At 41.4% G+C, this 17,727-nt stretch overlaps 1 pseudogene across 1 annotated transcript; it reads left to right on the top strand.

The window, feature by feature from the left end:
• The first annotated feature begins 386 nt into the window (after positions 1-386).
• LOC309818220 (trafficking protein particle complex subunit 2-like) lies at positions 387-8,699 on the top strand (annotated as a pseudogene). The gene is made up of 2 exons (XR_014298556.1): positions 387-483; positions 8,103-8,699. The product of XR_014298556.1 is annotated as a trafficking protein particle complex subunit 2-like (transcript).
• Positions 8,700-17,727: the final 9,028 nt, after the last annotated feature.

The raw sequence follows: 17,727 nt of genomic DNA, 5'->3' as shown, positions 1-17,727 counted from the left end.
CATGGTAGTATGCCATGAGGGTGCAAAAAAAAGGTATCTGGGAACGGTCAGCTCATGTGGGGCAGGGTAGGTATCCAAACACTCTGACATGCTCCCAGAGGTGGAAAGGTGTGGAAGAGTGAGGAGGGCGGTGGGAAGAGCAGGGGGAAACTGACCCTGTGGCAGAAGCTATATGGTGGAAAACCATAGACCCAGGATGGAGGGAGGTGGCTGAGACCCAGAGAATCTGCAGCTTTAGTGAGGACCAAGGTGACGGAGAAACCCTGGACCCCAGTAGGCCACCACATCGCAAGTCATGCTGACTGCACTGTCAGCAGTTTCTACCAGGAGGATCCCCAGTGGATGGACAGGACATCATCTCAAAGGCTAGAGGGGACCAGGGGACAGCATCAGGACCCGTAGGTGGACATCACCCCTTTCCTCACCACAAAGAGGACAGCTAAGCTTCCCTTCCACCCTGGAGTCATCTTGTGGATATCTAAGGTGAGTCCTAAGAGGAAACAGGAATCTTGACTTTGAGTATTTATCCAAAAGATACTAAACAAATCTCTAAAAGACTGTTTAAGCAGCAGAGCCTGAAATATCCTCAATGTGAAAATTTCAGTTTTTTCCCCACCTTCAGTGGGAATGGGGGGAGAAAGAAGATAATAATAGTTTCTTCTCCACATCCAAATGTCCATGTAAAAATGTGTCCTTGAAACTCAACAAAAATGTGACAAAGTGTGTAGGATTTTGCTGTTACATTCATTTTGTATAAGCCTAGTTTATTTCAGCTGAAGTTTCTTCCACTGGAAAATAATAGCAGAAAATGGAGCTACTGGGAACAGCCCAGAAACAGTATCCAGGACACTGTGTGTGGCAAGAATGGATGGATAGATAATAAGGAGGATGACCTACTCTTCAAAAGTTTCCTTCCTCTTTACTTCAAAACTCATTTTCCCCCCCTCTGGCATTCATCTGTTGAAATGAATTGCCCCTCCCAAGGAGGATACACACAAAGATAGAATGCTAATAACCACAATACCTAGCACCTCAGCTTACTTACAGTAGGCATTGAAGATTTATTTGGTCATTCGATGTGCTAATTAGATTTGAAGAGAGATATCATGAAAATTACGTGGTGTACTTGGTTGATTTAAAGAAGGGAAGACAAGATGAGAACTCCTAGGAATATCCATGGAGCTGACAAGGGCTGGGTATGGTCATACTTTGTAGTAGCTGCTGTTGGATGGAGAGCAGGGCTACCTGTCTGCTGTCCTAGATGCGCTGGAAACAGAGAATGAGCTCGCTTTGAGACATGACTTTCCTCTTAGTTCCAACTGAGTTGGAAGGTTGGCCTCTTTTTCTCCTTCTCCATATTCTGCTCTAGAGAGGCATGTGAAGAACATCTAGAACAAAATCCTCCTATTATGGGTGAGGAACCTGAGCTCACAGAGGTAAAATAATTTACACAACTCCTAAATGACAGAGACTGGAATAACTTTCAAGCCTCCCAGGTCAGGTTTTTCCTTTACTGCAGACTCCTCTGGATGCAAGCAACAAATCAAACTGTCAGAGGGGAAAAAAAATTATTGGCCCAGAGAAGTAAAGTCCAGGGGCAATTTCGGGTATGGCTGAATTCAAATGCTCAACTCAGTTTGCCAGGAAGACATATTTCACCATCATTCCTTTCCACCTTCTGCTATTTTGGCTTTTATGTCATGTCAAAGATGGCTACTGGCACCTCCAGCCTAAGGTTCCACAACTTAGAAAATCCAGTGGGAAGAGAGAGTCTCTTTCCTGACTCAAGATGCTGGTTCCCCTGCCTTTGTTCACTGCTTTAAACCAGTCACTGTGGTTAGAGTTTCTCTCATAGATGACACATGCTCCTGGAGTATAAGACAGTCACACCCTAAGCTCAGAGACTGAAAGGAGAAGAGAGAGTGGCTTCTCAATGGAAAATCAGAATATTGTTACCAAAAGGAGGAGGGAAAAGAGTCTGTTTCTATGACAGCATCCTTCTAGGCTGTGTGGCCCAGATACACCTGTGACATCAGACACACACCTTGTATTATTCTCAATTGAAAGGAAGGTTAGTTTATTTAATCTTATGAAAGGGGAGAAAATGGTCTTCTTTTTATAGAGAATAGACACCTTGCACAATGTTCACTCTGGAAGGTAATGTCAGGAAGGATCCTGGCAGGCAACAGGGGCTCACTCTAATTTAGATAATCTAAGAGAGTTTAATAAAGAGATATTTACAAAAGCAAAGGGTGTAGGGGAGGTACAGAGATGGTGCAGTATCTGGAGGGTAGTAACATCTGGGTTCCCTGACCCCCCGGCCCTGAAGGGGCAAGAGGAGGGGGTGACCCCTAAGCCAGGAGGCACAGAGGACTGTTTGGAGAGGGCAGCGGGACTGAAGCTGTGACCTTTAGTAAGGATACAGCCTCAAAATGGGAGCTGGGGAAACAACAAATTCCCAAACCTTCATCTCCTCCCTCCATCCAATTTTCTGTAGAAGGTCTCTATTGGGTGACCCATCAGGAGGCCAGAAGCAGGAATCTCATCATTGTGGATCATAAGGTCAGCCTCTCAGAGCACAATGCTGGACAGACAAGGATCAAGATTGGGTCCAGAGGAGGAACAGACAGTATTCAGTTTCTCAGTTACATGTGCACTCTATTCATGGGCCATGAGATGTCTGACTGTATGCCCTTGTCTAAATTCCTACACTGCAGCATTGCCCGCTAAACATCTATAATTGAAATCCTTTGAAACGTGTGGGATTGTGAACATACATGACAACAGCCACAGTGAGGCCCACTGGGGCTTCATTTTGGTTTGGGGTCATAAGACTTGCTCGAGTGTTTGTTCCTTTGTTTGCTAGCTTTGTGGCCTTGAAAAAGCCAGATAATCTCTCAGAGACGGAGTTTCCTCATCTTCAATATGAAGATAATATTTCCCTTGCCCATCTGATGGTATCTGTCATTCAGTACAAATGAAATATCAGATATAAAAGTGTATGGGGAGGGCTTCCCTGGTGGCGCAGTGGTTGAGAGTCCGCCTGCCGATGCAGGGGACACGGGTTCGTGCCCCGGTCCGGGAAGATCCCACAGATCCCACATGCCGCGGAGCGGCTGGGCCCGTGAGCCATGGCCGCTGAGCCTGTGCGTCCGGAGCCTGTGCTCCGCGCAACGGGAGAGCCCACAGCAGTGAGGGGCCCGCGTACCGCAAAAAAAAAAAAAAAAAGTGTATGGGGAATGACAAAGTACTAATTTCATATTGATCATTTCAGCCTTTGTATGTGAGCATAGGTAATATAATATGTTTTATTTATGGCTATGCAGTTTGGTAATTCTTACATCAGGAAAAGTCCTAAAGTGCATTTGATGCATTCTATATGTGGCAGTATGTTTTAACCATGTGAAATTTGAAATGAATTAATGAGGAATTAACCTCCAGTTTACTCCAGGATTGCATTGAGGAGATGATTTACTGGGATTCTGCTTATTGCTGGGGGGAAAATAAACAAGGTTAATCAAGTTTTCTGCCTGACAAGTGAGCCACTGTGCTTATTATCTGTTTATGAGTAGACAAAAGCACAAAACATCCTTGCGTCCCAGTGAGTTCTGCGAGTCCTTTAAAAACTGTACATTAGCCATGGATCTTCCGGCTAACTCTCCCCTGCAGCTTGCTGAGGATATTTTCCATAATATAACTAGGCTTATCACAATGTATTTCTGCACTGCTGGCTCCTAGGACAATTGCCTAGATTTTCAAACCCCAGATTGGAAGCTGTGGTTTGATAAAAACTGCTTTGGAGAAAATGGAAACACTCCCCTCATCCCCTCTTACCTCCCCCCTTTCTTCTTAACCCCCATCCCTCTATGAATATCCTGGTTCCTAAGACTCTTTTGATCAGATTCCCTTATTGTCCCAGTTTCATGAGAACTCATCAGTGACAGCTTCCAGGGGTGCACTGAGAGTATACTATGTGTTAAGAACTCTACATCCAATATTTTACTTAATCTCCCCAATATCATATGAAGTAGGTGTTATTATCTCCATTGTATGTGAAAGGACTGAAACTTAGAGAGGCTTACAGCAGAAGAATTTGAATCCAAATGTCTGAGTCCAAAGCCTGTGACCCTAACCACCATACTTTATAGCCTATCTGTTTCCATGTTGTTCTTTCTCTCTTATAGTAAAATCCGATTGATCCTCATAGAAGAATGGGTCTTACTTGGGTCAAGATGCAGAGGGAGTTTTATTCTTCTCATTTCAGAAGACACTTATGTACCCATTGCAGATACATTGCTGATACTTTTTTGGGAAAGGGACAGCCACTATCCCCTGAGGACCCTATGTTAACAGCTGAGAAGGGAATAGCTGTATTGAGTTGCTGTTCTCTGTTAGTCACCATGAAGTCTAGATTCTAATTATTGCGATATCACAATTCAAGGCCATCTGCAAGACAAATGGTCAAAAGCCAGAGTGCTCAGCTTTGCAATATACTATTGTGGTAAAAACATAACACAGGATTTTTTTTTTTTTTTGCGGTACGCGGGCCTCTCACTGTTGTGGCCTCTCCCGTTGCGGAGCACAGGCTCCGGACGTGCAGGCTCAGCGGCCATGGCTCACGGGCCCAGCCGCTCCACGGCATGTGGGATCTTCCCGGACCGGGGCACGAACCCGTGTCCCCTGCATCGGCAGGCGGACTCTCAACCACTGCACCACCAGGGAAGCCCAGGATTTTTTTTAATGTAAAAAATGTAGGAGAATGCTCAGTGACTGAGAATCTATATATGGAGCTTAATCTATTTTTCCTAAATGACGGCTCTAAGAGGTTAAGCCCAATGATATGAACCTTACCTTGCCGAATTTCCCCATCAATTTCATGCTGTCCATATTCCATTTCTTTTTACTTCTTAAGCACATTGGAGAAGTATATGAGAAAAAATGCACACTCATCTTTTTAAATGATATAAGAGATAGTGAACAGTTTAATAGAAAGAAAAGAAAAACACTCAACTCATTTATTAATTCTTTTAATGAATTTTTGTCAAGTGCTTAATTTTTGCTGGGTTCCAGGAGTACTGGGAAACGTCTAGTCTAATAGGGGATCCAGGGACAAGCAATGTAATATAGTGAGTATTACAGTAAGAGTTAAGTAAGAAGGGTGAGTGGGCATGACCACAACTGACTCAGTCTCAGAGGGTCTAGGAAAACGTCCAAGAACACTTGCTGTCTCCTTTGAGATCTAACGGCTGAGTAGGCCTTAATCAAGCTGGGGGAGGGTGTTTCAGGCTGAGGTGCAACACAGACAAAAGCCTGGCTCTATTTTAAGGAAATGAAAGTAGTTCAGCGTTGTTGGCACTGTGAGGGAGGAAGTGGCAAAAGATAAAGAATGGAAAGAAGCAGAAGCTAAATCTTGAGAGTCTCTTAGCTCCGTTAAATAATTTGGACTTTTCTATTAAGGTCAATAAGTAGCTATTAAAATTTTTAAGCCAGTGAATGACACGATCAAATTTGTGCTTTAGGAAGATGATTACTCTTGACTCCAGGTCCCAGAGGACACTGGTCTGGGTTGGCGTGGTGGTGCAGTGACACTGACCTTCACCTCTGAGGAAGCTGAGCCCTTGTTTTCCTTGCCTTTGTTGGGCCATAGATGTTGCAATACAGCTATGTTTAAATTCTACATACAGAAAACCCATATTCAAATGAAACATCAATTCCTGTAAGGACAAATTTCTGTCTCCCCAGAGTGGAAGATGTCTGTTGTAAACAGCCTGCTACCAAAAGGCTGGCTGATCTCCTTGGTCTCCGCTGCTGGCAGGTTGGGCATTCAAGAGCAGCATTAGCTAGATCAGTGGGGACCCATCAAGCCTCTGCCACACGCCCACTCTGTTCTTGCGCCTTTTGTGCAGCACAGAATCATCCTTCCCCACTGGTCGTTGAGAGACCCCTCTGCAGTGGATGTTCCCTGGGGGACAGTAATATCTGCATACTTTGTGCCCATTCCTATAGGCGAGTGTACATACCTCTTCCCCAGACTTGCTTGTCCCTAGTTTTCCAGTCCTTTTCCTTCCAGACGCAAGGCCAATCAATCATCCTTACAAAATGGGTAACCAAGCTTGCTGTTCATCACTTTTTTACTGAGTAATGTCCTATCTCTCCCTTGACTAACGGACAGGTCTAAGATGCAGCTTTTATGTCTTCTCAGGGGATGGACACACAGAATTGAGCGATCAGTCACACCTAGTGGCAGCCTGCTTGCTAACGAATCCTCACGTTGGCTCTCCTTACATCTACTTTCCCCTTGCCCTGATCTCTGGGATTATTCTCAAGCCTTTAAGCTGTGCTTCCAAGGGAGCCCAGGCTAAATGGTTGGCATCAGGAGTGACCCTAGAAGTCAAACCATAAGAATGGGATTTTCAAATTAGATTACTAGTGGTAGTTACTATTACCCTGCACTGGGTGCATCAGAGTTGGTTGAATATTCATCCAGGTTGCAGAATTTTAACTGTGACATCACACCAGTGACAGCTATAAAGAAAGTGCCTAAATCTTCTAGATTCATTTTCCCATTCTCACAAGCTGGGAGTACAGTGGGATAAATTACTATGTTGTCACACTTTTCTGAACATATGGAAGGAAAGCTGTTGGTGATCAGGAGGATAGCTGAATAGGTGCTGTGGGTGCTCAGGTGTCTTCGTTCCCTGTGAAATATTTCAGCATTTCTTCTTTCTGATGATTCGGTAACTGATGGCATTTTCCACCTTCATTGATTCCATGCTCTAAATCAGTGAAACTCTACCCTGATGTGTACAACTGAATTGCCTCAGTGCTTAAAAAAAATCAATGCATATATGGACTCCATCATTTAAATCAGAATGTCTAAAAGCGGGGCCCAGATATCTGTGTTTTTAAAAGCTCCTCGCATGGTTGTAATGTGCAGCCAGGGTTGATGACAGCACTTCCAGACCAACAGAGAGGGGAGGGTGGTGGGTGACTTATATTCATTGAGCAAGCACTACCATTGGCATCTTCCCTTTTTATATATATATATATATGCAGTTTCAATAACAGTGATATGGGAAAGATTTCTTCTTGAAGAAGAAGATTTCTTCTTGAAGGAACATGCCAACAGTTTGGTAGAAATACGTATATTTGTTGCTTGGGGTAAAAGGTGAGTCCTCCCAAGGGCATGTTCAAAACAAAACTGTTTCCAAAAATCGCAGGCATATGACAAGGAGAGGAATTGGATGGCCTTTGTGGGACTGGGAAAGAGAATGTAAGGAAGAGGGACAGGAAAGAATAAAGCACAAAGTAGCCTGCTGTGAGCCCCCAGATCTTCCACGACTCAACTCCCAGCGCTTGGGATTAGGACACCTTGTTGACATAGTAAGTGTTAAGGTTTCTGCCCAGGTGATATGGTCAGTATGAAAACAGGAGCTGGATGGTCAGGAATGTCTCTCCCAAGGTCTATGTCTCAATGTGATAAGAGCTAATATTCACTGAGAGTAATTTTAGACATTCAGGAGTTGCAAAAAGAAGTTGAAAGATGCTGTCTGTCCCATTGTGACAGAAAAGAACCTGCTGATGTCAGGAGATCACCTTGATGATGGGCTCACAGCTAGTGCTACACTTATGAGGCTCCACAGAGAGCCAGTGGGACCAAAAATGCCCCTCCAGGGTGCTAAGCTCTTGAGAGTAATCATGAACCAGCACCTCCCAAAGGGTGTTCTGTGGAACTGGAGTTCTACGGACGTTAAATGAAAAAAATATACAAGGTTTCCTGATCAAAGACGTCAGTCAGAAGGGCTAAATGAAAGGTCTTCCAAAGCCTTTAGTTTGCTAAATGAGCCTGGTGAGGATCCAAGAGGGGAAACAAGACTGCAGCTCTCCTGCATGTTCTCATGAAATACCTCAAAGACCCCAATTCCCTGAGAGTCATTTTGGGAAACATTCCTACAGGCCTATGTATGAATGACTGATGACAAATAGATGTTTTTGCAAGAAATGAACAGAGACAAAAAGATATAAGTACATGCACTTGTACATTTTAAATTTGCCTTCTTTTTAAATCAGAAACAAAAGTAAGTTGTTTTTCATTTTTCTAGAAATAAGCCTTCATCAAAACAAACTGTTAGGCCACGGGAATTCACTGGGCATTTCCGTTACTGGTGTCTTGCCGCAGGGCCTATCTATTGAAGACAATGTCTGGAAGCTTCTACGTTGTCATTGTTGGTCACCATGATAATCCAGTTTTTGAAATGGAGTTTCTGCCAGCTGGAAAAGCAGAATCCAAAGACGATCGCCGCCATCTGAACGAGTTCGTAGCTCACACTGCTATCGACCTCGTAGACAGAACATGTGGCTGTCAAACAACATGTACCTGAAGACGGGGGCCGAGTTCAGTGAATGGTTTGTTTCAGCATTCGTCACTGCGGGTCATATGAGATTTATTATGTTGCATGACGTCAGGCAAGAAGCCGGAATAAAAAACTCCTTTATCGATGTCTATGATTTATACATAAAACTTGAAATGAATCCATTTTATGAACCCAATTCTCCTATTTGGTCAAGCGCATTTGACAGAAAAGTTCAGTTTCTTGGGAAGAAACACCTTTTATGCTGAATGCAAAAAATTTGGAAGTAAACAGTGTCACTACAATAGGGTATACTCAGGAATGTGTACATTGTAAGTAACTTGATTAAACAGCATGGAAAAGTTTTAGTTGTAGTCTCAATTTATCAAAACCTAATGCAATTGCTTTCATATTTAAACATAGTATATTCAGTTTCTTACGATTATCAACAGATTGATATTTGCTTGTGAACGGTGTTATTTATGAAGCGTTCTTTATCGGTAATCTTGAAATATTTCTATTTTAAAAATTGAGAATAAACTTTTGAATTTCCTCATTCAGATAGCTTGATCTCGTTCCAAATGTCATGGTCAAGATTTGGTAGGCAGATTTAAACCCGAAAGCTTCTGCAGTAGGGGATGAAGTTGATAGCACATACAGGGGCTCATCTATACATCTGAGATGTTATGAAAACGTATAGGTAGAATACATAGAAGTAGTATATGTACACTAAGAAGCCAGAGCAGACAGCCTTGCGGTGCCAAATGCCACAGGCCTGCCCCTGTCGGAGACTGGGAACGGCGATCCTCCTGTAATCCTAGAATCCTGGATCCATGTTTGTCAAGTGGGAGGCTAGGACCAAAGTGACAGGTTATGTTCTTATGTTTCCTTTCCTCAGACAGTAAACTAAAGATGAAGTGAACCCGTTGATAGCTGTACTAGGAAAAAGTTGTACGGCAGTTTTAGAATTGTAAATAAGGAAAAGCTTGCATCACATTAACCCTTGCGCTCTTGGTTGTTTAGGCTGTATATCATACCGGAGGGGGCGGGAGTGACTTCTTTTGTACTGTAACGGCGTGGGATCTTACAGTAAACCAGTAAATGTCCATTGAAAAGCAAGTAATATAACTGGGTATTTTCTGTGCTAATTGCGAGCACAGAAAGAAGTTTGTTCCATTCTGAGTAACCTGAGCAAGTAATTCTAAGTTTGGTCTTGTATCTTTGTGTGAAGCTGTTAGCATAATTTTTTACCATATTTATTTGATATCCTAAATAAAGATGTTTGTCCAAGGAAAAAATAACACAACAAAACAAAAAACAAGCTGTTATCCTGCACGAGGCATTGTGTATTCCACGGTTGCTTATCCCCCATTGGTTGTACATGAGGTAATGGCTCTGCATAGTTATTTCACTGACTCCTTGAAACTGCAACTCCCTGTTGAGAGCTGAAGTAATATACGTGAGAACAGTAGGGAGCCCGAAAGTAAAGAATTCATCCCGCTGAATGTTTTCCTATCGTACGTTCATGATGTGACTCCACAAGTCGACCGCAAACCAAGAAGCAGTTCACATTTATGAGCGGGAGGTTAGAAACAGCTTGTGCTTCTGGGTCAAGTTACCTTTACTGAAGTGGAGAGAGTGTGATGATGTAGCTTTGGAGCGGGAGGCAAGAGACCTGAATTCTTGTCCCAGTGATACATACTCTTGCTGTGTGACCTTGGCCAAATGCCTAGTTGTCTCATCTGTAAAGTGGGGCTTAGATGCTCTTGCAGGTCTCTTCCAGTTTGAATCTAGGCGTATCTGGATAACTGCATGAAAATAAATGTAAGCCATTCCAAAGTGACTGGAGAAAACCTTGGAGAACTTGGAATGTACAAAAAGGGCCCTCCTTAGGAAAGACCCCTTCTTAACAATGAGGCTCCTGAAGTTTTACAGCCGTTATTCTCTGTGGGCCTGGGGGTAGAGATAACGAGATGCTTAGTTTGAGAAAGGTTTACTCATTCCTAGGGCTCCTTTTCTTACTCTGTTGAAGGTTACACGACGCTGGGAAAAGGCTGAGGGGCCCAGGCCCTGAGTCTCCACGCGATGCTGCTATCCACTCACATGAGTGTCCAGCCATGATGCTCCTGTGCTCAGCTGTGGTGTCCAGGGATGTGTATCTCCACGCCTGCTTAGTCCTCTCTTGCACCCTTGCAGCTGTCCCTGACTTGAAGTTTATATTGATACCTTCTTTCCCTCTGCCCTTTACTTCCTTGTGGACTACTGGAGCTCTCACGGTGGAGCAAATATTTTTCTGAGGGTTGTGAAGAGCTCAGTCTGTACCAGAGCAACAATCTCTGTCCCATCGCCCAAGAATGGTCAGCATAACTTTCCTTAGAAGTAGTAAGACAACAATATGTTTGAATTTTCATATGCTGTCATATTAAATTCTCAATGATTCACCTAATTTTGTCTCCCTATTAGAATTTCTGATGTCTGAATTGGAAGGTTGGCGTGGCCAGGATGTATGTAACTTGAACAAAGCTCTCCATGTGATTCTAGCATTCTCTCCATCTCTCCACTCCCCCACCCAAACATGAGGCCTCTCTCCTTCTTTGGTCCTTTAGCTCTAAACATAGAGAAGCAGGACATTTTTTTGACCTTAGCGGTGTTTGAAAGGTTCATTTCATTTGCGGCTTTAGACTCCCTGTGTGAAATTATGGGAAGAACTGTAACAGAATACATTTTTGTTCATGTGACCTTTTTCCCATTTTAGGTATATCCTTCTAAAATGTCTCTCTCATAATACTGCCCCCTCCATAATTCAAGCCCCTGGACAACTGGTAGAACCTCCAGCGTGGTCTTTCCTGCGTCTTCTCATCCATTCTTCATACAGCAGCTAGAGGGATCTTCTAAGAAGTCTGATCGGGACTCAACCCACTGAAAACTCTCTTGGCTTTTACTGCTCTTAGGGAAGATTCTAAAACTCGTAACATGGTCCACAAGAGTTTTGTGGTCTGACACAGTCCTAACGATATATCAGATCTCAACTCTGTCCACTTATCCCCTTTCCTTAAGCTTCCATCGCACCGGCCTCCTGCTTTTCGCCTTGCTCCTTTCTGCATCAGGGCAAATGCTGGTCCTTCAGCCTGGGACCATCTTTGCTCCATTTCTTCATGTTCCCAGTTATAAATCATCACGTAGTTGGATAAGGATGCCACTTTCTTAGGTTGCGGAGTCTATGATTATTACTTAGAAGCCTATCTGAAACTTTAGTTCAATGAGTAGTGTGTGTATAAAAGTTAAAATATCTTTATTTTTTTCACATGGGGAGCCGATTTTTTGGCACTGTTAATTGAATGGCCATCCCTCCTGTACGACACAACGCCACTTTTCCCGTATTTCTTAATTCTGGTGTGAACCTAAGTCTGTATCTACACTCTCTCCTCTTTCACTGAACTTTTGTGCCTATTTTTATACCATCACCACACTGCGTTAATTACCATATAGCTTTATAATAAATCTTTATATCTGGTAAGGAGACTCTCCCCCTCTTGACTAATTGTTCTTCAAGAATTTTTTTGTTCTTGGCCCATTTCACTTCCATTGGGCTTTTTGGACCAATTTATCAAGTTCTGTGAGGAGACTCTGTTGAAATGCTCGTTAGAATTGCATTGAATTTTACAGGTATATTTTGGGACATTTTACATATTTATGACTTCTCATCCAGGAAGTTAGCATATGTTTCTATTTTGTGTAAATCTTTTATGGCTTTCAATAAAGTTTTATAATATTCTCCATAAAGATCTTAGACATCTATATTAGATTTATTGCTAGGTCACTTCTAGATTTTATTACAAGTTTTTGATACTGCAAATGGCATTTTTAAAAATGTATCCTTTCATTGGTTGTGGTTTGTGGTTGATGCACAAGAATGAATTCATTTTTCATAAGGTAATCTAGTATCTAGCAACTTTGATGAAGTCTCTTAGTAGCTCTAGTTTTTGCCTTTCAATTCCTTTAGTTCCCTATGTAGAAATTAATATTTTGCTCACAAATAATGACAATTAGATTTTTCTTTACCTATCATTTTAACTTTTATCTATTTTCATATATTATTCTGCTAACTAGGTCCTTCATAATAATGTTGATTAAAACTGGCATAACAGACATCCTTGTCAGATTTTACTATTAAGTGTAATATTTGCTCTTGGCTTTCTTTGTGATTTCCTTTCTCAGGTTAAAAAATTTGTTATAAGTTCGTATTATAAATTAGTATTAGCATTATGAATGCTTTCTCTGAATTTGCAGAGATTACCATATGTCATAAAATGAGATGGAATATTTTCCCTCTTTTTCTATTTTCTAGACAAGTTTGTATAAGATAAGAATTGGTTTTGGAAGAACTGTTGGAATTTGCCTATAACATCATCTGGACCTATGCTTGTTTTTTCATTCCTTATTTATTTCTCACTTCTGCGATTTTCTTTCTATCATGTGAAACTGGGAAGCACAGGTTTTTTTGGTTTTTTTTTTTTTTGGCGGTACGCGGGCCTCTCACTGCTGTGGCCTCTCCCGTTGCGGAGCACAGGCTCCTGACGCGCAGGCTCAGCGGCCATGGCTCACGGGCCCAGCCGCTCCGCGCCATGTGGGATCTTCCCGGACCAGGGCACAAACCCGCGTCCCCTGCATCAGCAGGCGGACTCTCAACCACTGCGCCACCAGGGAAGCCCGGGAAGCACACGTTTTAAAAATTTCTATATATTATATATAGTATCCTGAATTTCTACATGTTATGCAAGTTTTTGTATTAACGTGATCCACCAGCTTTCTAAAATCAGAAGTCTTGGATTAGTCCTTTAAAAATTTTTTTTGCTGGGCTTCGCTGGTAGTGCAGTGGTTAAGAATCCACCTGCCACTGCACGGGACACGGGTTCGAGCCCTGGTCTGGGAAGATCCCACATGCCACGGAACAACTAAGCCGGCGTGTCGCACAGCTAAAGCCTGCGTGCTGCACAACTACTGAAGTTTGCACGCCTAGAGCCCGTGCTCCGCAACAAGAGAAGCCACTTGCAGTGAGAAGCCCGCGCACCACAACAAAGACGCGGCAACCAGAGAAAAGCCTGAGCACAGCAACGAAGACCCAAAGCAGCCAAAAAGAAATAAAATAAACTTATAAAAAAAATTTTTGTTTTGCTTACTATTGTAAAATGAGATCTCTATTTTATTATCTATTCTTGCTAGTTAATACTGGTATATAGGAGGCATACTTGCATTCAGTTCTAATCACTTTGCTAAGCTCTTTAAAATGTATCCAGCATATTATCAGAGTCAGCAGTCTGTGACTGCAAAATAATATTTTATTTTCTTTGGTATTCAAGATACAAAGAGTACTAGGCCTATTGCATGGACTACTAGAAATCTATTTTTCTCCAGGGTTTCACTTTCCAATAGATTTTGGAGAAGCTCTAAGGAATGTATCTACATAAATGGTTCTCTGTTGGTGGAGTCATCTACTTGTTCCTGCAGCCCATGCTCTGAACCACTGCTTCTCCAAAGGCAGGCATAGCCCCTCTCACCACCTCATAGAGCATTCCACATCCTTATCAGATTCCTCTAAGCTTGGACATGATCCCCTCTCATAATTCCCAAACTATTTAACAAAACTTATTTGTGAGCACCTAGAGGAGATGATCAAGTGACTTATAACGGAAAGAAAATTTGTCATCAGATTTTCAAAAACAACGCTCCAGAAGAAAATGAAAATATATTTAAGACACTCAAAGAAAAAGAATGTGCTCTAAGGGTTGTATAACCAGCCAAATTGACTTTCAATATCAAAAGCTCCAAACTTAGTATCAACATCTAAATATTCAATACTTAACCCTTTCCTGAATCTACCAGAGATCAACCTTCAGACACACAACATGTCTAGGACTTTGTCATAAATACTGGCATGTAGTTATTTATAGAACTAAGTTGAAATGAGTGTAAAAAGACAAGATTATAGTGTGTAATAGTTATATGTTTTGACGATGTAATCACAGTCTAACTAAAAAATGCCTGGGGGGAGCATCACAAAAAAGCTTTTAATTGTTTTCATAATCCTCTGATGGATAGTATTAATATCAGTATTATGGGACAACACTGCGTATGACATAGGATAAAACAAATTAGTAATTACGACCTATTCTAATTCTATTATTCCCTCTGTTCTGGAGAACCAGGATTCTTAGTATGGAAAAAAGAAGAGACAGATGTAAGCTAGAAGAGAGTAAGTAAAAACTCAATTGTCCTGAATTTGAATTGAATGAGTGTATATTAGTAGAATTCAAATTTATATTTATGAATATATATGTATGCATGTATATATATATATATATATTTAAGAAGCTCTCATTTCAAATTCATGGTCTGGGTGCAAAGGATGCTCTGTGTCAATGGGCTGATCCTAAATCTGTCCACTGAAAATTTCTGGAAACAAGGACACAACCCAGTAGCACTGAGCCTGCATAACACCCACAATATGATTTGAAATGAGGGTTTCTTGGAGATGTGACTAATTTCAGGACAGTGGCAGGAAATACACAAGATGATCCTGGACCATGTTCTTAGCCCATAAGGGTCATGTTAAATGGAACCAACTTGAAGAAGCTCCTCAAGGCCAAATATGGGGCTATTTGAGTTTTAATAAAGATATTAACTACAATAGATTAGTACATATCAAATGTGCTTAAATAAATATATGAGTTTTTAGGGTTAGTCATACTTAGAGAAGGATTTGGGAAACCAACTTATTATCTTGAAAACTAATCAAGGGGAAAGCCTCAAGCACTCATCCTGTCTTTCCTATATGAATTGTATCTCTGTACCTAAATAGCAGATCAGGAGAAGTGACTCTTCAAAGGAAGATTCCAGTCAATAAATTAAGAAGAAGTGAAATTCCCCTTTTGCAGCCCCTACTTAATTCACTGATCTAGGCATTGATCAGAAATAGCTGCTAATTTCACAAAAAGAGACGAAACCAGACAATCTGTGCCCCCTGATGAAAGGACACAAAACCCCTATACTCTTGCCAAAACAAGTAAACAAACAAACAAACCCAAATCTGATGCAATTATCAATTTATAGGAAATACAGAGGACAGAAGAACCTCTGAAACTACACCATGACGACATAATCATCTTATGGGAGTCTCTACAGGCCAAACAACCTAGAGTCTTCAACAAACGCTTTACAAGGGATAAAGTGGGAACTGGGGAGAAGCATTAGATTAAAAGACAAATCTAAAAATAGAAAAAAATAAACTATAGCATTGATGGCTGCAAGACTGGGTGAAAAAAAAATGATCTCTTAAAGAAAAGTGATTACAATAAAAATCAAGAGAGTGGTTACTTTTAGGGAAGAGGGATCCAGTATGTGGAGGGCTTCTGAGGTAGCTGACAAAGTTCTATTTCTTGACTTGGCAGTGGTTACAAGAGTTATTTGCCTTTTAATCATTCATTAAAGTATAATTTTGTATCATGGAGTTTTTTGTATCTAAGTTTTCATTTAACAGTGAAAAACTTTTTTTATCTTTATTGGTTGCTTAGGGGATAAGCTTTCAAAATATGATTAAGTGTTCCTAAAACTCATCACTTTGGAGGATCGCAAGCCAAAATCTAACCTTTGCATTCCTGTCTAGCTCCTGCTGGGTTTCAGGGGAGCAAACTAGTTCAAATCCAACGTGGCCAAATATGTAGTAAGCCTCTTTAACCTTCTCCCCACCCTTTCACATCAATAAGACCCTTCCCCAGTCTATTCATTCATCCTTATCCCCAGAATGACTGGCAGTGGAAACATCAGTTTCCTTTCATAAGCTCTCTCACCTCCACTCACAGGGTGTAACCTGACCTCAGGGCAGCAAAGGAATTATAATGACTGTTAGTATATTTCTCAAAGTCTGGGTTATTCAATAAAATAACACCACATGGGGGATGCCACCATTTGAGTCCAGTTATACAGTTAAAAGAAAATTTTTTTTTTGTCTTAAGATTTTTTTGATGTGGAACACTTTTAAAGTCTTTGTTTAATTTGTCACAATGTTGCTTCTGTTTTATGTTTCAGATTTTTGGCCTCAAGGCATGTGAGGTCTTAGCTCTCCAATGGGGGATAGAAACTGCACCCCCTGCATTGGAAAGCAAAGTCTTAACCATTGGACCACCAGGGAAGTCTCAAAAAATCATTTCTTTAGCTGTTCAAAGCATACTCTGTTTAAGGCTGACCTTAATTCATGTCATAAGCAAAGCATTGTCATTTTATTCTGAAATATAATTGAGGTGTATGGTGCCCTGTTTTCTCCTTTAAAATGAGCTACCTTGCTGTGGTTTTTATTCTCAAATCTTCTCTTAGGGTTTTTTTCAAAACAAAGGAAATCTCAACTTCTAGAAATGGAAAAACCAACCACTTTCAAAAGATAGTTTTCCCATCCATCTCTGTTGCTGCAAACCAGATCAAATCAAAAAGTTTTATCTTTATTAGGCACTTGTTTTAATGAATTCCTGTCATTGATTTTTTTAAAAATCCCTTCATTTAACCCTTGTTTTCTTCTAGAAATCTTATAACCTCTTCTAATTCTTCCCATGAAGTCATGACACTTCAAAGACATTAAGGCGTTCTATAGGAAGAATTAGTCCCATTTATTTGTTCTCACTCTTATTATTGTGTGTAACAGATACCACAAGCTGGCCACCTAAATCCATTCTGTCCTCCTTCCTGGACCCATGGCTGGAGTAGATTTCCCGATTTCCTTCGCAGTTGTTTTAGGTGACTTGGTTCTCACCGTTGGAATGTGAACAGCAATAATATGCACCCTCCAGGGCTCATGAAACCTCCCCCCAACTCGTGCTCCTCCGCGTGCTTTCCTCTTTCTGGGTGACTGGGAAGGTGACCATAGGAAGCCTTGGTGGCCATGTGTGGAGAACGGCAGACTCACCATCACACCTGGATCCCTGAGAAACTATGCCACTGCTGCCGCTGACTTAAACTCCCTCAGTGAGAGAGGAACACATTTCTATTTAACCCACTGAACTTTAAGGGTTTATTTGTTTACCATACTCCCTACTCAATTTCCTGAAATCATTACCTGAAAGTGAGCGCCATAGTAAACACCTAAAATGTATGGAATTAGCTGAGTGTTCAGAACGAAGGCAGGAAGAAAATGGGTATCAAAGACTGGAAAGCTAGAGCCCCGTGTTATCCATGGGGGAAAAAACTTAATAAAATTATCATCTATGATGACTTGGAAGGAAGACCAAGAGCCTATTAAGCCTGTAGCTCAAGGGAAAGCAATTGGAAAAGCAAGAATATTATTGTGTGTTGGCTCCTATTTATCACTGTTAGCAAAGTATTACAAGAA

The sequence above is a fragment of the Grampus griseus genome (genome assembly GCF_964374135.1).
Source record: "Grampus griseus genome assembly, chromosome: 2".
NCBI lineage: Eukaryota > Metazoa > Chordata > Mammalia > Artiodactyla > Delphinidae > Grampus > Grampus griseus.
Note: the sequence above shows the minus strand (reverse complement) of the source record. Positions and strands in the feature narration are given on the sequence as shown.